We start from the raw sequence: 20,601 nt of genomic DNA, 5'->3' as shown, positions 1-20,601 counted from the left end.
CAGATCTAGCTTCTCTTGAAAAGTTTGTCTTGAAAACAGTCTTGCCAGTATATCAGCAACCAAATCAATGTGTTGCTCTCCTTCGGCCATTGTGGGTTATAAAGGTTTTTAACCGTTAACAGTCCCGGGTGTGACTCTGTTGATCTGCATAGCACTGCCGTGGCTCAAACTAGTAAGTATCCATGTCCAATCACAGGATGCGTAAATGTCATGTTCAACGTGAGGCCAGCTAGAAGACCGTACTGACACAACTCGTGATCTGATTGGCTATCGCAACTGTCTATCAACTGCATTTGCCTGTTCACTTACAGCGTACAGACGCCAGCACTGTTGATTCTGAAGGCCCGGACAGATTTCATACAGCCTGGCAACATAAGATAGCTGAATTCTGATTGGATAAAAACTCTAACCTTAAAACAACAGCACTGGAAGGAACATAATATGACACGAAGAGAATATGAATACTTTTAGATATCTAGGGAAAGTAAATTAAAAATCAAATTAACCTTTATCACAATTATGATCACAATTTCTGGTTATGTTAGGCTAGCAGAGAAGGCCTTGCTGGCCCTGACAGCCCACCACTGCCTTTTAAAACATTCAGAGCGACCTCGCACAAAGCTTGTAGATAGTCCGGCGAGAAGTGGAATAGAATACCTTGCCTTTTCTGCGGAGTGAAATAATAAAGCGCCCTGATTAGGGGAGCATTTCTTTTCGTTCGAGCTGACATGACGGTTTATTTTGTTTTGGGTATGTAGACCACTGGCCACTGGCCTGGAAGTAAATCGGACCTCAGTCTGTATTGATCTGGTGTAACGCTCACAACAGAAGACCCGAAATTTCAGTCAACACACGAGTGGAAGCAGTAAATGGTTTATTGAAAAAGGGGTGTGGGGCGACCAGCAACCGGACCAGGAGCCACTGAGAAAGGAGAAAGGGGTTAGCGGCTAAGAACCTGGAGCCAAATGTTCAAACAAGAAAGCCACTAACCTTCTCAGGAAGTTTAGAAGGAAGCCGAGGGAGGTCCTGGGTTCCTTAGGGGAGCAGTGATAACAAGTCACATCCAGGAGCGTAGATTGCAGGGGAAAAACTCAGGAGACGACTTGGCTTGGATGTAGGTGGGCGAGGTCAGGGCCAGAGGGGCAGATAAGCTTATCTGGGGGTCAGGCTGGAATCTGAGGTCCGAGCACAGAAACGGGTCAGGCACGTGAAGGCAATCTTAGCGGACAAATCCGGGGACGAGGCAGAAAGCGAGGTAGGGAGGCCGAAACAGGGTCATAGTCGGGAAACGGGAGCCAGTGGAGTGTCCGACGGGGGCCTGGCAAGGCAGGGAGATTTAAAAAGCAAAACGTAGTCAAGATCGTGGTCAGGCAAAAGAGGTAATGCTGGATCTCTACTCACACCAAAGGGCTTTATCTGGCACTGTCTGCCTGTCTGAGGCTGAGATGGAGTACACCATGGAAAGGTTAACAGTTTATCACAGGACAATCATTAAAACACATGAGACAAACAGCCGTACACATACACTTACAGTTAGGATTAATTTAGAATCTCCAATTAACCATACTTGCATATTTTTTTAATGTGGAAGAAACCAGAGTACACAGGGAAAGCCCACACATACACAAGGAGAACATGCAATTTCCACACAGAATGGTCCCCACTGAATTTTGAAACCCCAACCTTCCTGCTGTTATGCAATAGCACTAACTACTGCATCACTATGCAAACTCCAATTGACATTTGATGCACACAAGGTGAAGACAGTGCCATGCTCTCCATAACCTATCACCTCAGATGGATCACAGCAAATATGAAAAAGCTCCATTAGTGTGACGGCAATCATGATGCTGCTACACTCTTAGTTCTTATTGAGGTTTTTCCCAGTCTTTTTCCACATTACCCAGATGCTCTCCTGCACCACACTATATATGCCTGGCTCAGAATGACTACGACCCCATCAAAATGCAGCTATGCACAAGAAGATCAGAACACTTGCATGATGCTATGATGCTATCACATCTTTGTTAGGTTGTGTCCATGACCTTGTCACAATTATGGTTGTAAACTTGCCATGAGGTCAGCATGGACATTCTTGCTTCAAATTCTGACAACCTACCTCCAGGACCCCAAAATAATGTTACCACAATAGTAAACCTACACAACCTTGCTACAGATGTTTTTTGCATGTTCAAAACTATTGTGGGCCTAACATGCTCAGTCACATGTATTGGGGAGCCTACTATATTCTTAATAGATTTCTAAAGACTTCACCAAGACCCTTCAAAGACTATCTCTGACTATCATTTTGGTGTGAGACATACAGTCATATGAAAAAGTTTGGGCACCCCTATTAATCTTAATTATTTTTATCTCTAAATACTTTGATGTTTGCAATAGCTATTTCAGTTTAATACAACCAATAACCTATGGACACAGTAATATTTCAGTATTGAAATGAGGCTTATTGGACTAAAAGAAAATGTGCAGTATGCATTAACACAAAATTTGACAGGTGCAAAAATATGGGCACCTCAACAGAAAAGTGACATTAATATTTAGTAGATCCTCCTTTTGCCAAAATAACAGCCTCTAGTCGCTTCCTGTAGCTTTTAATGAGTTCCTGGATCCTGGATGAAGGTATTTTTGACCATTCTTCTTTGCAAAACAATTCCAGTTCAGTTAAGTTTGATGGTCACCAAGCATGGACAGCCTGCTTCAAATCATCCCACAGATGTTCAATGATATCCAGGTCTGGGTACTGGGATGGCCATTCCAGAACATTGTAATTGTTCCTCCACATGAATGCCTGAGTAGATTTGGAGCAGTGTTTTGGATCAGTCTTGCTGAAATATCTATCCCCGGCGTAACTTCAACTTCGTAACTGATTCTTGAACATTACTCTCAAGAATCTGCTGATATTGAGTGGAATCCATGCGACCCTCAACTTTAACAAGATTCCCAGAAACACATTTTACCACCTATAATACACAACCTTTAACTAAGATTACTAACACACATTCTTTTGTTATGAAATTCTGTACATTTCCAGACCCAAGTGTTTATTTTTTTTGTCAGTGCTTGGGTTACTTTTCATGTCCAAAAAACAAATATTTAGTGCAAATTTGGTCAAAATACCGTAAAAATGCACTGATTGAGCACCAAGAATGGCTGACAGGAGCCAACACTTCTGCTTGAGTTATAAGTAATTAAGAGGCCACGGCTAAGGAAGTAGGGGCTCGTCCTGTAACCGGTGGGTTGCCGGTTCGAACCCCTGCTCTGTCTGTCTAAGCCGGTGTGTCCTTAGGCAAGACACTTCACCTGCCTTGCCTGCTGGTGGCGCCGGTGTGATGGCAGCCTCACTTCTGTCAGCCCACCCCAGGCATTGGCCACGCAGCCCCAAAGCATGATATAACCTCCATCAAATTTTACAGTGGGTAGCAAGTGTTTTTTTGCCGCCATGCATAACGCCTTCTTTTATGACCAAACAACTCAATCTTTGTTTCATCAGTCCACAGGACCTTATTCCAAAATGAAGCTGACTTGTCAAAATGTGCTTTTGCATACCTCAAGCGACTTTGTTTGTGGCGTGCTTGCAGAAAAGGCTTCTGTCGCATCACTCCCATACAGCTTCTCCTTGTGCAAAGTGCGCTGAATTGTTGAATGATGCACAGTGACACCATCTGCAGCAAGATGATGCTGGAGGTCTTTGGAGGTGGTCTGTGGGTTGTCCTTGACTGTTCTTACCGTTCTTCTTCTCTGCCTCTCTGATATTTTTCTTGGCCTGCCACTTCTGGGCCTAACAAGAACTGTCCCTGTGGTCTTCCATTTACTTACTATGTTCCTCACATTGGAAACTGACAGGTTAAATCTCTGAGACAACTTTTATCTATGATGAGCAATCTTTGTTTTCAGATCATTTGAGAGCTCTTTTAAGGTGCCCATGATGCCACTCTTCAGAGGAGATTCAAATAGGATAGCGTTTCTCAACGGGGGCGGTACTGCCCCCTGGGGGGGCGTTGAGAGGATGACGGAGAGCGCTGGCAGCAATATTTTCAAAAAGGGGGCGTTGATATTTTTTGGGGGGGCGTTTGCTTAAAGGTAAAGTTTACACAAAAGATTCACAACAATATCAGTTTAAACTTTGAACTACTTGCAAAAATATTGTGGCCTAAAACATTAAAACCGTTACCGAACTGCAGCTGTATCAATGGTGTTTCTCCTCGGCGCAGCTCTGTGCTGCCTTCAGGAGAACGGGACATCAGAATATCGTTTTTATAATTTGTCCCACATGACAGTTACTTTGTAAACTTTGAGAAAGGAACGCTCTCTTTAGTGATATTACCCTCTCTTACATGTGTTAATTTCTCTGAAGGATACACCGTGAGCGCATTGTTATCGCAGTGGTTAAACATTTACAAGAGCAATATTCTGTTTTCGGACTTTCCTTGAAAGCGTCCAGCATCCAGACACACATTAATTCCTTTCTGGACAAGATGCTTTGTTGACATGACTGTGGAACACAAACCAACAGACCAAAAAAAATAAAAATAAAAAAAATATTCTAAAACCAGAGACCTATGGCTTGACAAGTGGATCACAGCAGCTGCGTCAACCGGTGTAACACTGGATCGATGTCGGCTAACATTGCTGCTACTTTTCTCTGCAGCTTAATTTGTGTTCTTGTGAACTTTAAAGTTTTAACATCAGTCACAATCTTTTATTAGTCTATGAATAAAACAAGCAGGACTCTCAAGTTTCACACATTGACCGTGAGACACACGCATTTCGTAAAAGCGCACACGCTCACACAGCACTTTTTGTATTTCTCACGCTAAAAGAAATACACACGCAGACGACCTTTTTTTGAACCGGAACCAATGTGCAGCGCAATGTTTTCCGCACGGGCTGGAGCACAATAGGGGCCAAGTTAGCAAGTTTTCAGATCCGTCTGGTCATTTTTCAAAGCGACTAGCGACAAATCTAGTGACTTTTTTCTGTGTTATTGGTGACTTTGGCGAATAAATGTGTGGAAGTACCAGTTATTCTGCAGCGTGCTGGAAGCCCCACCCACTTCCCCAAGCACTGACAGCTGTCAATCCAACAGCAGAGAGGAGACCCGCTCCACTCTGTGTCCACAGTGGTGCAAATCCAGTAGCATTTCCTGTATTTACCAGCTGCCTGCGCATGTGTAAATGATATGATCGATAACAGAGGCACGTCACTGATCAGGTGCCCCTCTGCTCCTTCACCTCCTCTCCTGTCGCGCTCCCCCTCGAGCACGGGCAGGAGCCTGACTGTTTTAATTTGAATCGTGTTATCATCTGATGACAGAAAGCTAAAGATGGAGAGGCAGAAAACTGAAGAGGCAAAAGGATAAAGATGAAAAAAGCTTTTCAAAGTGGTTGAAAGACAGCAGGAAGTTCTGTCAGGTTTTCATTAAACCTGTGTCAAGCGGAGGCCTGGAAATGTTCAAGTTACAACTGTTTACTGATCAGTATTTACAATAGAACACCGCATGACAGGAAAAATAAAGTAAATTGTTTGTGTTATTTTGTTGTTCAGACAGTAATCATTTGTTGAACTTGATAGTGAATTATAAAGCAGATAAATTACAAAAGTTGGGAGTTTAAATGTCTCCTCTGGAATATAACTCTACAGAGCTGTTGTGATTAATCTGATAAGTCTGATCAGATGAAGTGTCCAATCAGTAACTGATATCCAACAAGGATATAATTTAAAATTAAGATTTCATGTTTTTATATGTGATTTGACTGCTGTATTTTTTAAACCTCCTGAACACAAAGTTCATGTTATTCAGCTGAGAGGACGGAGGGAAAGAATCAGGACAGACAGGAAGGAGACAGGTCGGTCCAATATGAGCTGGAAGTGTAGGAACAGCCACTTAATACCAGATGATTCATTTAAAAATATTATTTATTTTTTAAAAAGTGCATTAGCAAGATGTGTAATTTATTTAAAGCTATTAAATAATACTTGTTTGACCATATGACTTAGAGAAGAACACAGAGAAGGAATGAAGGAGACAGACATGTGGTCAGTGATCAGCTGCTCTAGAGGAGACCAGAGATGATATCAGGTAGGAATAATTCAGCTTGTGAGGCCACAAAAACCTAGATGCCCAGGAGGGTTTGAATTTATGCTGACCATTACTGTGTCCTTTTGGGAAAATTAGTGCAGGCAGACATGGCAAGACCAACACCACAGAGGAGAATTTGGACAAGAGAGGTGAAGATGAAGATGAGGAGGAGGAACAGAGAGGTGCAGAGGAGAGGGTTGGGGCAAGACGTTACTCAGAAGATCCATCTGAATGGCCTTCACCACAGTAGGTGGGGGACTCATTGAAGCAGCACATGGTGGAGAATGACCCACAAAGATGTTCTGATGGGCCATACCCAAGATCAGGTATTATATAAGTCCATGAATAAAAATGATTTATTCACATAAACAGGCAAAAAAAAAGGGTGGGGGGTGAGAGGGTGGGGGGGCGGTAAGAGGCCTGGATAAGGATAGGGGGGCGCTGGCCAAAAAAAGGTTGAGAAACACTGAAATAGGAGAACAACTTGCAAATGGCCAGCTTAAATACTTTTTGTCATGATTGGATACACCTGGCTATAAAGTTCAAAGCTTAATGAGGTTACCAAACCAATTTTGTGTTTCATTAAGTCAGTGAAAAGTAGTTAAGGGTATTCAAATCAATAAAATGATAAGGGTACCCATATTTTTGCACCTGTCAAATTTTGTTTTAATGCATATTGCACATTTTCTGTTAGTCCAAAAAACCTAATTTCAATACTGAAATATTACTGTGTCCATCAGTTTTTAGATATTTCAAACTGAAATAGTGTGAGGATTTGGATTTTTTGTGTTCTTGGTTTTGTTTTCTTTATTTAGTCTTGTGATTGTTTTCAGTTTGGTTTTTTTATGTTCCTGCTCAGTAGTTCACTCCTCCCCTGTCACTCTTTTTGCCCTCCTTGTCACGCCCATCTCCACCTGTCCATAATTATCTCCACTCACCTGTTTCTACTTACCTCGTCACCCTCAGTATTCAAAAACCCGGTCACTTCTCTCACTATCCGCTGGTTCATTGTTTTTCCTTTGTTGATAGTAGCTGTCTCCGTGCCTTAGTTCCCTGATGTTTTGTTCCACTGTGCTTATTGGTTTTTGTTCTGTTTGTGTTTGCTGCCCCGTCAGCTTTTGTTTTGTTATTTTTCTTTAGTTAATAAATTAGTTTATTTTTACCATGAGTCTGCACTCAGGGTTCTTTTCTGTGTCCCGCGATCCTGACAAATAGCTGTTGCAAACACACAAATATTTAGAAATTTCAAAAATTAAGATTAATAGGGGTGCCCAAACTTTTTCATACGACTGTACCTTTTTCCACCTACAGATCTAGCATTAGCTTTATCTTAACATTAGAAAAAAAAAACTTTCTTATTCGCACATTGTTAGATTGCATTTTCTTGTTGGCTTTTGGCCTCCTTTGAAGTTATTTATTTATATTTTTAGAAACTAAACTATGCTAAGCATCTGTTTCACTTGTTACTACCTGTAAAGATATGTTTTTGGTGAACAGCCTGAATAACTAGCTCTAAGTTGGAAGATGAGGCAGTAAAGGTAGAGGTCCATTTATGGAAATCTCTTCTTTACTAACTACAATTATATCATTTGAATGTGTCTGTGTTCTTGAACTGAGTCTGCTGAATGCCAGTCTGTTGTATTATGCGAGTATGTCCCAGACATTTTAAAACTTTCTGCTATGAATGGTGCATGAAGTGTTTGTAGTTTAAAATTCCCTATCTTCATCTTCCTAGTTGCTTGTCTACAAGCAGAAAAGACAAAAAGTAATGATCAAGGGTAATGAAGGTGGCTAAATTTCTGTAACTGTGTGGAGAGAGGTGTAGGGTAATCAGTTCCAAAGATCGTACCGCAGTTCACGGGTGAACGAAGAGAAACAAGCTCCTCTAATGGAAACGATGCACGCTGATAAGCACATAATGCATTTCTAGCTTGAGGATTGAATATCATAAGGAGATCCATCTGGGAGGAGGTGGGATATGGAAAATTTGCCCTATTGAGAAGGCGCATTGAAATGACACCACATCTGTGCAACAGTAGCATTCTCTTTCACAAAGGAGACTCATCACTGGACAAGGATTCTGCACTAATCGAAGCCCAGGAATACAAACAAATAATAGCTGGGGGGACTGTAAAAGCAGTTGTTAAACTTAGTAGTAGTGCTATACGAACCTGAACAAAGCTTCTGTGAAAATGTGATCTGTAGGTGCCATCTGGAAAAAATTGGGCTAAAGGGTGCCTCATTTTTTCATCTTTTTCTTTGTATACATAAATATATCTATTACTAGTTTGTTTACCTGTGTAGATAGACCTGTGCTGGCAAATAGGATTATGCAGTGGGGTACTTTGAGTAGATCCATCACAAGCAGTGCCATTAAAGGTGGATTTTTTTTTATATATTTTCAACAATAATTCATTTATAAGGCAGGCATTTTTCTCTTTCTCTCCTCCTATATCTTGTTCATTTTCTGTGAATTGAAAACAGACCTGAAGCAAGTTACATAGGCCTTATTCTCAGATGTGTGCAAAGAGGAAAAAAAGAAACAGTTTGTATCAGCATTAAATGTAGCTTTAAATCACTTAAACTGGACTTAAAATGGAATGTGAAGGAAAAAAAGAGCACTTTTTGCTGTTTGATAACCTACAACATCCTAAAACAACAGACAGAGCAAGAAAGGATGTCAGGAAGTGCCTCTTGAAGATTTTAAGATGGTGCTTTTATCTTTCTTCATTTTGTCAACAAAACATTTAAAGAAAAGTCTTTTGGTTTCATTGTTCTAATACTCAGGCACTAGAGTTGCTTATTTTACACAGGCTTTAAATATTTAGCACTACTCAGTATTATTGCTTTACCTTTGAATAAATGGCTGAGTTTTCAACTGCTGCTTTTTCTAACTTTCTGTTGCCCTTAATAAAAAAATAAAAATACACCTTAGACATATATTTTTTAGGTGTTGACTCAATATACAGTTTATGGTTTAAAGGCCTCACTGCTCACTATTAGCTTTAGTAGTTTAATGAAAACTTAGATAAAAGTAAAAGGAAATTGTTATCTGAATCAGATTAATTTCTCATTTATTGTGTCTAAGATATGCGAGAACAGAAATGATGCCATGTTTACACTAAATTGTGTTGCTACAATATTACAAAGTCAGATACATTTTTCATTTTAATCTTAAGCCACATGTACAATGTCAAGAACACTTTAGATCGTGTAATCAATTAAGATGTTTCCAAGGTTCTAATTGTTGCTCAAAATTGAAAGAAACAAGAAATCATGTATGTGTAGCAAGATTCAGCTTCTCTTTCTTTCTGATTTGGCATCGACTGCTAAGCCAGGAGGAAGTGGACGCCATGTCTTTTTTCCTCCACAGCTCCTCAAATCAAATAAGAACAGACCGCCCAGAGACGGGCCTCATTCTCCTGGAGCTCTCTCTGAGGGTGAGGTGCCAGCTTCAATCTCAGTAATTTCTGTGGTGGCTCCTGCTGAGTCGTGTAAATGACCTCCCTCCCCCCTGCTTCAAATTAAATGCCCACTTGTTTTCTTGATACTGTTGACCAAACAAAGAATGACAACAAAAACACTATGTTTACAGTTAATTCTTTGACCATTTTTGTAAATATTTCACTAACTAAAAATAATATATTACTTATTTGTTTAAAACCCTATGTTGGATTTGGCCATGTGGTGGAACAATGAGTTTCAGACATAAAACTTCAACTGTTTTTTTTTTTTATGTTTGTTTGCAGTTTCTTTAAACTTCCTAGCTCATGTCTTGAGATGTTTCTTCAGTATTTTGACATAATATTCTTTCCTCGTGATACCATCTATTTTGTGAAGTGCACCAATTTCTCCCCCCACCGCATGATGCTGCCACCAATGTACTTAACATTTGGGATTTTGTTCTCAGGCTTGCAAGCTTTTTTTCTCCAAATGCAACGATAGTCATTATGGCCAAACAGGTAAATTTTAGTTTCACCAGCCCACAGGACATGTCTCCAAAGTTAAGGTCTTTGTCCTTCTGTGCATTTGAAAACTGTAATCTGGCATTTTATGTTGGTTTTAGAGTAATGGTGTTAGGATTTGTGTATTTTTAGGTAATTTTTGAGTAATCTTTAGTCTTAGGTTTATTATTTTTATTTGTGTTGCTGTTTTATTTCTTGTGATCCTTGTGTTTTGTCTATTCCCTGTTATATTGTGTTGTTTTGTTCCCTGTATCCTCTGTGTTCCATCACTCACTCTCCATCAATAGTTTTCCATGTCAGCCTGCCTCACCCATCCGCACCTGTTCCTAGTTACTAATCAATCACCTGTGTTCTCATCAGCCTCAGTCCTTATAATCTGTTTCTTAGATTCCATTACTTGCTGGTTCATTGTTGGTTGAATGCCACATTCAGGTCATCTCTGTGTGTCTCCTCTCGATCATCTGTGTTTTGTTTTCTCGTTTTTTTTTGCTGCCACGTCAGCCTTGTATTTTCTCCCTATTATAATAAATTATTTTTTGTTTCTGCAAAGATGAGTCTGCAGTCTGGATTCCTCTCCACCAAACCTGACAAATGGCTTTTTCATCACTGATTGGCTTTTCACACCATGTTGGTACAAGACTCATTTCTCTGTGGATAATGACACTCTATGACCAACATCAGCATCTTCACAAGGTCTTTTGTTCTTGTTTGGGGTTGATACACATATTTTGCACCAAAACCATGACATCACCATCATCTGAGCTTTCCCAAAACATTTAAAGTTTTACTTCACTGTAAAGTCAGAGCTTTAGGATCTATTTTTATTTTTTTATTTTATCAAGCAGTTTTTATAAGAACCACAGTCAAATTAACATTTTGATAAATAAAGCCCATAAATTTCAGTTATTTAAGACTTTGTGGGCTGAATTTACTGACTCTGTACTTTAGTGTAGAGAAAACTTACTCTGCAAGTGTAGAGAAACAACCCCCATTTAAAAATAAACTTTTAGTTATGCTGTGTGAATTTAGCAAGACATTCCAGAGACATTTGTTCAATGAACTTGCGAACTGCTGTCAAAGTTTGACCCGAATTTGTGAGACTATAGTCTGGCATGCACAAATGTGTCAGAAGTACAAAGTCAGTGGCTGTGCAAATGAACAGTTGCATTTTTTTTTTTAAATCTCCTGCAATTTTGAGTCTCCAACAGTTGCAGCCCAGTGAGATGCTGACTGAGGTTGCAATGCTTAGTCAGCAGAATACTGGGCAGGGTGAGTGTTGGATCACTGTCCCATTATTGACAATATTTACACTGTAGTGTCCCAAGTTTCAGATGTTTCGAACAGTGTCTTCTACAATGATTTAAGTCCCTTTTAAATTTGTTTTAAAACAAAAAATATTGTAACAAAAGTAGAGTTACTTAGATGCTAGTCTTGATAAAAGTGTGCTTTTAAGAGTGAATCATAATATTTTTACCTTTTGATGTCTATAACATTATGTATTTCTTGTGCCACATTTTAGGATTTAGTTTTTAAACTAAATCTTAAAAGTGTATCATTACCACAGTGGTAGGTTTTCTGTTTTTTTCTCATGCAGCAGTCACCAAAATTAATTTAAATGCACACACATATATTTACCCCACCCAATACATCTCTCACACATGTGGACCAGACTCCGAAGGCAAATTGATGCTCAACATGTAGCACAGCGGCCTGAATCTTAGCATGCAGCACAGATGTATGGATAGTTGTGTGTCAGTGATGCTTACACTCTGACTGAGATAGAAACAGAGATGAAGAGCAGCACAAGCTTTTATTCAGAACAACAGAAAAGTCAAAGTCTCTGTTTTTCTTTAGCTGTGCTGCAGCATCTGAAACTTTTATAAGCTTTTCTATAAAAGACCTAAAACTGAGATATAAAAATTCATCAAGAGTATGCGCAAAAGAAATGTGGGGGAACATCTGAGAGCTCACTTATGAATTTTACTATATGTCCATATAATTCAATTCAGTTTATTTATATAGCACCAGTTCACAACAAAAGTCATCTTAGGGCATTGTTCAAAAGCATTTACATACGTTATAAAAAAAAGCCTATTAGTAAAAGTTATCTATCTAAGTAAGCCAACAGATTGCGTTAAATCTTCTTTATGTCGTCTTTAACAGTTGCTTTCTCTTTGTCCCCTAAAGCCTAGATTGGTGAAAAAACCCTTGCAACAGTTGTTATACAGTCTCTCTCATCTCACCCGCTGAAGCTTGTAACTCCTTCAGAGGGCTCACATGTGTCTTGGTCATCTCTCTCACTATTCTCCTTCTTGCATGGTCATTTAGTTTGTAAGTTAGCCTGCTCTTGGCAGATTTACACACGTCCCATATTCCTTCCATTTCTTGATGATGAATTTATCAGAACTCCTGGGGATATTTAGGATGAATACCGTTTATACACACTGTAACAACAAGTAAGGGATAGCTTAGAAAATCCAAGCCAGTCCTAACTATAGGATTTATTAAAAAGGAAAGTCTTAAATCTAGTCCTAAAAGTAGACAGGGTGTCAGCCTCACAGACTGAAGCAGGAAGTTGGTTCCATGAGAACTGAAAGCTCTGCCTCCTGTTCTACTTTTAGAAAGTCTACGAACCACAAGTAAACCTGCTGTCTGAGAGCAAAGTGCTCTGTTAGGAAAATATGGTACAATAAGAACTTTAATGTAAGATGGAGCTTGGTTGTTGAGAGCTTTGTATTTTAGGAGAAAATTTTCAAATTCTTTTCTGAATTTGACAGGGAGGCAATGGAGAGAAGCTAAAACTGCAGAAATATGATCTCTCCTCCTAACTCTCATCAGAACTCTTTCAGCAGGATTTTGGATCAACTGAAGGCTTTTTAAAGAGTTTCTTGGACACCCAGATAATAAAGAATTACAGAAGTTCATCCTAGACGTGATAAATGCATGGACAAGTTTTTCTGCATCATTTTGAGGCAAGATGTTTCTAATTTTAGTGATATTACATAGTACCGTTTTTAAATGCCATATCCTGTTTGAACTGGAGGCTAAATTAATGCCATCCAGAAGAAGTGAAAGGCTGCAAAGTTTGTTCCTAAGATGCTCAGGTCCGAAAACCATGACCTCTGTCTTTACTGAGTTTAAAAGCAGGAAATTAAGAGTTATCCCGGTTTTTATATTTTTAAGACATGCTTGTAATCTAAGTAACTGATTAGATTAATCTGGTTTCATGGATAAATATAATTAAGTATCATCAGCATAACAATGAAAATTTATCCCATGCTGTCTAATAACTTTACCTATTGGAAGCATTTATAAAGTAAAGAGTAATGGTCCAGCTACTGAACCTTGAGGAACCCCATGACTAACTCTGGTGTATGGAAAAGCTTCATCATTAACGTGAATAAATATGAATCTATCAGATAAATATAATTTAAACAATTTAGGAGCTGTTCCTGTAATCCCAATATCATGTTTAAGCCTCTGATGGATGGATGGATGGATGGATGGATGGATGGATGGATGGATGGATGGATGGATGGATGGATGGATGGATGGATGGATGGATGGATGGATGGATATTGTTGATAGTTTTACCTGTAACACACTTTGTTATATGAATAATTTTGACATTCAAATGAGCTTCCAAAAATATGAGTAATGTCCTGTCTCATTCTGATCAGTAGAGATAATTTAATGCCATCTTTATGAATCATTGTAACGATCAGGAGGACAGCTTAACTTCCAAACATTTCCTCTTTAGGGGTAGTGCCCCAGCTTGGTGATAATGTCGAACTTCATGCAGTAAAGCATGAACCTTGTTTGGTGTCAACATCTGTATTTAAAACAGTATGAAAGCATCAGTACTATCTTCTGAAGCCTGGATTGAATGAAGATGCTCCCTGTAGAGTCAGAAGACAACTGGCACACAGGCAACATCCTCCCTTTGTCTGGCTTCTATGTGGTAACCAGCATATGGTTGGATCATTTTCAAAGCTATTAGTCAACATCAAAACTCTATTCAAAAGAACTTAACAGAGATGTAAAGTACAGGTACAATTGATGACAGAAGACTTATTAACAAATCTTTGTGTGATTTTTGAACTGTCAGCTGACAAAAACATTCCTTCTAAGAAAGTATCAACTTTTCTTATTTTAAATGTCAAATGATTCAATGAAGTCTTGAATGCCCTTTAAGAGTTTTATGAGGCAGATCAGTGGGATATTTGAGGCTCTTAATGTTTTAACAGAGCATCAGATCTTCTCAAATGCACACGCTCAGACGCAGAACTTCAGAGGTTTTAACATATTGTTTAAAATAAAATAAAAAGAGATGAAAAGGGGAAAAGGCGAGAGGTTGGGGACATGAGTACATTCCTTCTTGGAGGACACTCAAGCGATGCTTTATCAAAGACGCTTTCCTTCCGCCTATAAATACCAGCTCAGTGAATAATGTCCTCCCCCCTGCTGTGGACATCAAGTCAAATCCAAGATCTGCTGAACACATGAGAGGCATAAACATCACTTCAAGAAAAAAAGCTCACAGCCCATATGCAATCAAACTGCTGGAGTTATAGGAACTTGTGTATTACAACGCCAAACTATTGAGAACTGAGACTGACAGACTGATATGATTTGACATCAGATTATATGTCAAATTGTCTTGACAGATAGCTCTCTCTCTCTATCTCTCTCTCTCTGTCTCTCTCTCTCGCTCTCACTCACACATACACACATGAACACACACACTACCATTTGTATAATAAAACATGATGTTTAACAAAATGTAAAAAAAGAGGCACAGAAATAAATATGCTTCTATTGTCGTTCTTTGTACATTTTTAAACTTATAAGTGCATTTATTTGTGTTTTATCTCAGGTTTTTGTTTCTCATTTATATTTTGCCAAGCATAATTATTTCCATGCCTTCTGTTTATATTTCTGTAGCTTGTACGGTTCATTATGCAAACAAAGCGGGCATCTTTTAAGGCACCACAGTTTTTTACAATTGCTTACACACCAAAGTGTTTTGTTTTGTTGTTGTTGTTTTTTTACCACAGTTAGCAATTTTTTACATCCAAGGAGCAAAATACCAGCACAGATCTGCACAACTATAAGCCCTATGACAGCTTTACACTTTCCTCAAAATACATTTATAGACTTTAGACACAGACAGACTGTTCAGACCTGTTGTTACATATCTATCTCAGGTGATTTGACTACGAGTGATCAGCTCTCACTGAGAGTATTCGCATCAAGCAGTTACTGTGTACCCCAAAACAATTTTGCGACTGGATGTCAATTACTTGTTCTGTTATGAAGACACACACCCAGCCACATCAGATCAATGTGGCAGTAGGAAAATTATTTGAAATCTTTACAGATTTTTTTGACATATTTGGTGTTTTTAGATTTTTATATTTATTCTCTATTATTGGCAGTTTCAGTGCTACATATAATTGTGCCAAATCACTGCCTTCACAGTTAATGTAATTTCACTTTTTATAGGCTTTTGACGTGTTGATGTAATTTTTGTCTCATGTAGCAGGTTAGGGCTTCACTGCTGTGTTTGTAGTTGCACAAAAGCTCCAGCAGTGAATTTTGATTTGATTTGGGAGTTTTTTGTAAAATAAAGTTTTCAGATACACAGTTTTTTTTGTTTGTTTGTTTGTTTTTTATCTCTTAACATTCTAGCAGTTCGTCTCAGATTTAAAGGGACACCTTCTCCAGATGGCAAACATTTCCTCCATGACAGAGAGAAAACCCTTCACTCTCCACTCATGATCATATCTGTTGAGGTCATGCACCGGCTGACCAATAAGGACTGATCCACTTTTTACACTGCCTGGCGTTTCAGCTTGTTTTCTTTCATCCATCACAAAAACAAGTCCGAGTAGCAACAACATCTAAAGATGGGTTTTACTTTTAATGTTTTACTACTAAAAATCCCTCTCAGAGTTCTGCCCCACAGATTACAAACCACAGAGCTAGTTATTACTAAATTAAAACTGGAATAAATTGCCAGTTTTAACAGAGGAAGATTTGGTGAGTAAGGTGAAGTGATTGCCCAGTTTCCCGGCAAACTTCGGAAAGAAAATATATTAGAAATCCTGTACCTAAAGTTTAAATTGTTTTAGTTGTACAGTACCCTTTTGCTGTGAACTGGAGCTGTTTAAATAAAATGAACTGAATTGATTGAAAGACAGAATATTGTTTCAGAAACAATGCCAAATTGTTTAAATAATTTAGGATTATATCTTGTTTCTGCTGTGAAATGATTTTATATGACATATTGTAGCTTCAAGCTGCATTCAAAAAACAGTTCTGCCGGTCACAAAAATAATTTTTAACCTTTATGCAGCCAGTTTCACATTTTAAAAAAAAATCATGCAAGTGAGCATTTAGTACTGATATCTGTATTTTTACCCAAGTGTTCTAGTAAAGCTTAAGATCAACCCATTCATTTAACCTACTTCCTGCTGGAAATAACAGGGAAATGAAAATGTGATTTAGCTCAGGAGCAGGGGATTCCCAAAGGAAGCCACAAGTCTTAAACAGCCTGTCAGAGGATTACTGCTGGATCTCCTCAGAGCCAGATTGACACAGAAATTATTTCCAATACATCTACAGTTTTTTTAATCATCCATGGCAAGTAAAACAGATATTTTAGAAAGAAAATCTTTCCTTTTTTCGAAGAGGAAAAGTGAGGTGAGGAGAGGTGGAGGGCTGCATTCCCTCTTTCCATCAGAGATGCAGAGGGGAGAACTTCTGCCAGCAAGCAGAGCTTTGAAAGTGAAACGTAAGAATGGCAGATCACAGAGGCCAAAGAAAAATGATATTCTCCTCGTTACGACTCCCTCGGCCAGGGGCTTTGTTGTGGGGGCTTCTGCTTTTAACTGGAAACAGGTTCAGTGTTTTTGTGCTCACACACATGCGTACATTTGAACACACACACACACACACACATTTAAAGTCTCCATCATTTCTTCATTCCCTAAACTCTGGTGACAGCTTGTTAAACCTGATTCCAAGTGCAAAGCCTGGCTCTCTGCAGGATGGTTGTCCTCAGCTGTCAGTGAAGACACCGGGTGTTCAGGTGAGGACGTCTTACTGTAGCTGGCAGGTGGAAACCCAGGACCATGCTGCAGGTACAGAACACGGTGTTGAAGGAGAGGAGCCCACAACATCTTTCATGAAGGTATAAATCTGTCATCACTGCCCTGTTCTCACTTTTGTTTCCTCCTGAAAAATATTTTTCAACCTGAGATCTGAGCATATTTCACCGGTCTGTGCTGGTTAACTCTAAACTTTTTCTCTTTTTTTGTTCTTAGAAGAAATGTGATCTAAAAATTCAATAAGAGCAAGTCTCAAATCCTATTTATTTACTAATATGTCACACAATTATGTATTATATCAAAGCTGGCAACTTAAATGTGTTATATGTGTCAGTGGAAACTAAGGGCTCTGGTGGGACGAGGCTCTGTCATTTTCTCATTTTCACCCTTGGAGCCGATGATTCTCACAGCGTATTAGCCAACTTTAATGGCTGAAACAAAGTCTATAATCCTGGTTTTGGTGTTTTCTATTATTCCATTCCAAAACTGAATTAACAAGGGTACATTAAATCTGATCTCATTATACTGTTGGTGTGAGATGGTTTCACTGTAATTCACCACAGGTTTAGAGCTTTATAGAAGTTCTATAAAAAATATAATGGTAAGATTTGATCAGATCAAACATCCAGACATTTGTGGAAAGCTGTTTTGCAAATCTGTTTTAGATTAAATAACTTCTTAAAATGCATACTTTTCAGATTTCTGCCATGTCATCACAGTGCTTAAAGCAGCCCCTCTACCCCCCCTCCTGAAATGAGACATTTCCCTCCATCCTGTTGAGCGACAGGAACACACATGCAAACTCAAAACATACAAACATTCACGCTTTCATCTGTGATCTGATATGCCTTATTTTTTTCAGATTTAATGCTCTGTCGAATCATAGTGAAAACGTGTAGAGTTAATGTGGCGCCACTTTTCATTTGGTAAATATGTTTTTTGTGCTTGTCACCCTGGTTCCACATTTAGGATGAGTAGCAAAGCAGCAGGCTTCAGAGGCCATGCCAACCCCTGTGGAGAGGTGGGGGCAGCTTTAGCATGAGAGTGGTCATCTTTTAGGAATTACAGGAGGAGGTGATTGACAAGTTTTACTGATGGCCTGAGGGACCTGATTTTGTCTGATTTACACACTAACACATTATGCATGAACATGCCTTCCCTTAATAAACCAGATGCTCCTCAGAAAAACCTACAATTTGCAGAGTTTTTTTCATCAAAGCAGGAAAATGTGAGAACAGTATAGACACTGTAATCCATAACTAATTCATAACTTATATATATATATATATATATATATATATGGGATATATATATATATGGGAACAAATTGAATTAGTGCCGCACATGTTTCAATTCCAATAACATTTTGATATTATTGAGCAGTGACGTGCGGTGAGGTTCATGGTTGGTGAGGCACTGACTCCTTTAGAGTCAAATTTACAAATATATAAACCCGAAAGGGTAGCTTATTCAATTGGCTACTGGTTATTTTGTATCTCATCAGCGTTCTTCACACACACACACACACACACACCCTCTCTCTCTCACACACACATAAGGTACGTATTAAACATAAGATAAGAATAAACGTTACAATTACCATTTTGGCAGTCCGACGGAGCAAATACAAAAGTTAACGACTGGCAGCAGTGCACGTGACTGTCACTTGCCTCTGCGTAAAAAGACAGCAGCAACAAGCACCCGTTGGCTCACGTACGCCCCCTTCAGTGCGGCAGAGTACTGCCTGCCTCACCATGTGCCTTTTCATTGTGGTTTTATGTCATCATGTGTGACCTTGACCTCTGACCCCACAACCTTGAACGCAATAAGCATCATCCTTGACCTATAAGGTGTCCAGCTGTACAGTTTGACATTCCTTCGTTACATTGTTGCAGAGTTAGAGCACTAGGTCCATTGTGACTTTAAACCTTGATTTTTTAACAGATCTAATCACTTGTTCCTTGTTTGACATTTCCTAAAACAAATGTATGAAAATCTGTTCATACTTCCCCTATTGTATAAGGGAATAGAACCCTTTAAATAAATTCCTGGACCCAAATCATGATCCAGATCACCACCAAAATCTAATCACTTGTTCCTTGTAGCATGTATAATGTTTTTGAAAATTCATGAAAATCCATTCATAACGTTTTGAGTAATCTTGTACATAGACAGACAGACAGACATAACCTCTTTGGCAAAGCTAATAAAGAAATTGGTCCACTCATGAAGTTCCAAACCATTTTAAGATTATTTTTGTAAAGATAATAGATATATTTTTTATGCATGAACATTCTTAAGTTTTCTTAAGCACTGTAAGGCAAGGTTTTGATTTAGATTTCTTTCTTTCTTTCTTTCTTGTCTCGTCATGTATTGAGCTTCATGGATTTTTCTGATAACAAAAAAGTATCTAAAACAGTAGACTTGTTCAATGCATCACATGATACTCATATTTGTTGTTTATACTAACTTTCAATGAGAATGCTGTGTAGTTTATTGTGAAAAAATGAAAAAAAAAAGGCTCACTTTATCCATAGATTTCCTGTTCACACAACACTTACCCTCTCTGTCCTTTCTACAGTGATGGTTTTTTGCACCCAACAAGAGATAAAATATTTGTAAGTTTTGAGACCAAGCCTTGAGGTCTTCCCACGTAAACAGGCTTGGGTTGAAAACAAGATAATATAGACAAGAAACTAACAGCAGTTGATTTGGATTGTTTGGCCATTTACTAACATGCACATCTTCATATATAAAGGTCAAAATGGTTCAAGAACTTTAATTTTTGTTAGCTGGCTCAAGCATCTTCGCATACAGTAACTTCAAAAAAAAAAAAAATCCAAAAAACTTCACCGTCAAAGTAAAAGTAAAGTTCTACAGAGTCATACCAATTAAAAAAAATGTTTAATGTAAAATAAGTAGTTGCTTAAATATTCACCCCCTTTAAAAATACTGTCCTAATTCAACTCAGAGAAAAGATTTTTGAAAATAACAAGTCAGGGGATGGTGTTGTGCTGTCCTCTTTCACTATTCTCGTTCTTCACAGACACTCAGTTTGTGAGGACAGCCTGATCTTGGTAGATTCACACGTCCCATATTCCTTCCATCTCTTGATAATGGATTTAACAGAACTCTTTGGGATGTTTAGGACCTTGGAAATAATATCCTGTGACTTGTGATTTTCAATTATCTTTTTCATGGCACTGTATATCATTCAAAGTTCCAAACCAGGGGTGCAATATACTTGAAACAAACCAGGTCGTGAATACTAATAATAATATTGTAGCATGTTCTGCAGTTAGACTTATATCATGTTCTGTGGTTAGGATCACAACAGGAGGTTGGGGAGGCTGGGAAAGAAATTGGAGGGAAAATAACCTCTGTTGTGTGTGTGTGTGTGTGTGTGTGTGTGTGTGTGTGTGTG

At 38.7% G+C, this 20,601-nt stretch overlaps 1 protein-coding gene across 1 annotated transcript in view; it reads right to left on the bottom strand.

Moving 5' to 3' along the window:
- The window catches only part of wars2 (tryptophanyl tRNA synthetase 2, mitochondrial), a 68,305-nt gene that overhangs the window by 47,106 nt on the left and 598 nt on the right, over positions 1-20,601 (bottom strand). The window lies entirely within an intron of this gene.

Source organism: Kryptolebias marmoratus, linkage group LG6 (genome assembly GCF_001649575.2).
Source record: "Kryptolebias marmoratus isolate JLee-2015 linkage group LG6, ASM164957v2, whole genome shotgun sequence".
Classification (NCBI taxonomy): Eukaryota; Metazoa; Chordata; class Actinopteri; order Cyprinodontiformes; family Rivulidae; genus Kryptolebias; species Kryptolebias marmoratus.
This window is presented reverse-complemented; position numbering and strand designations above follow the sequence as displayed.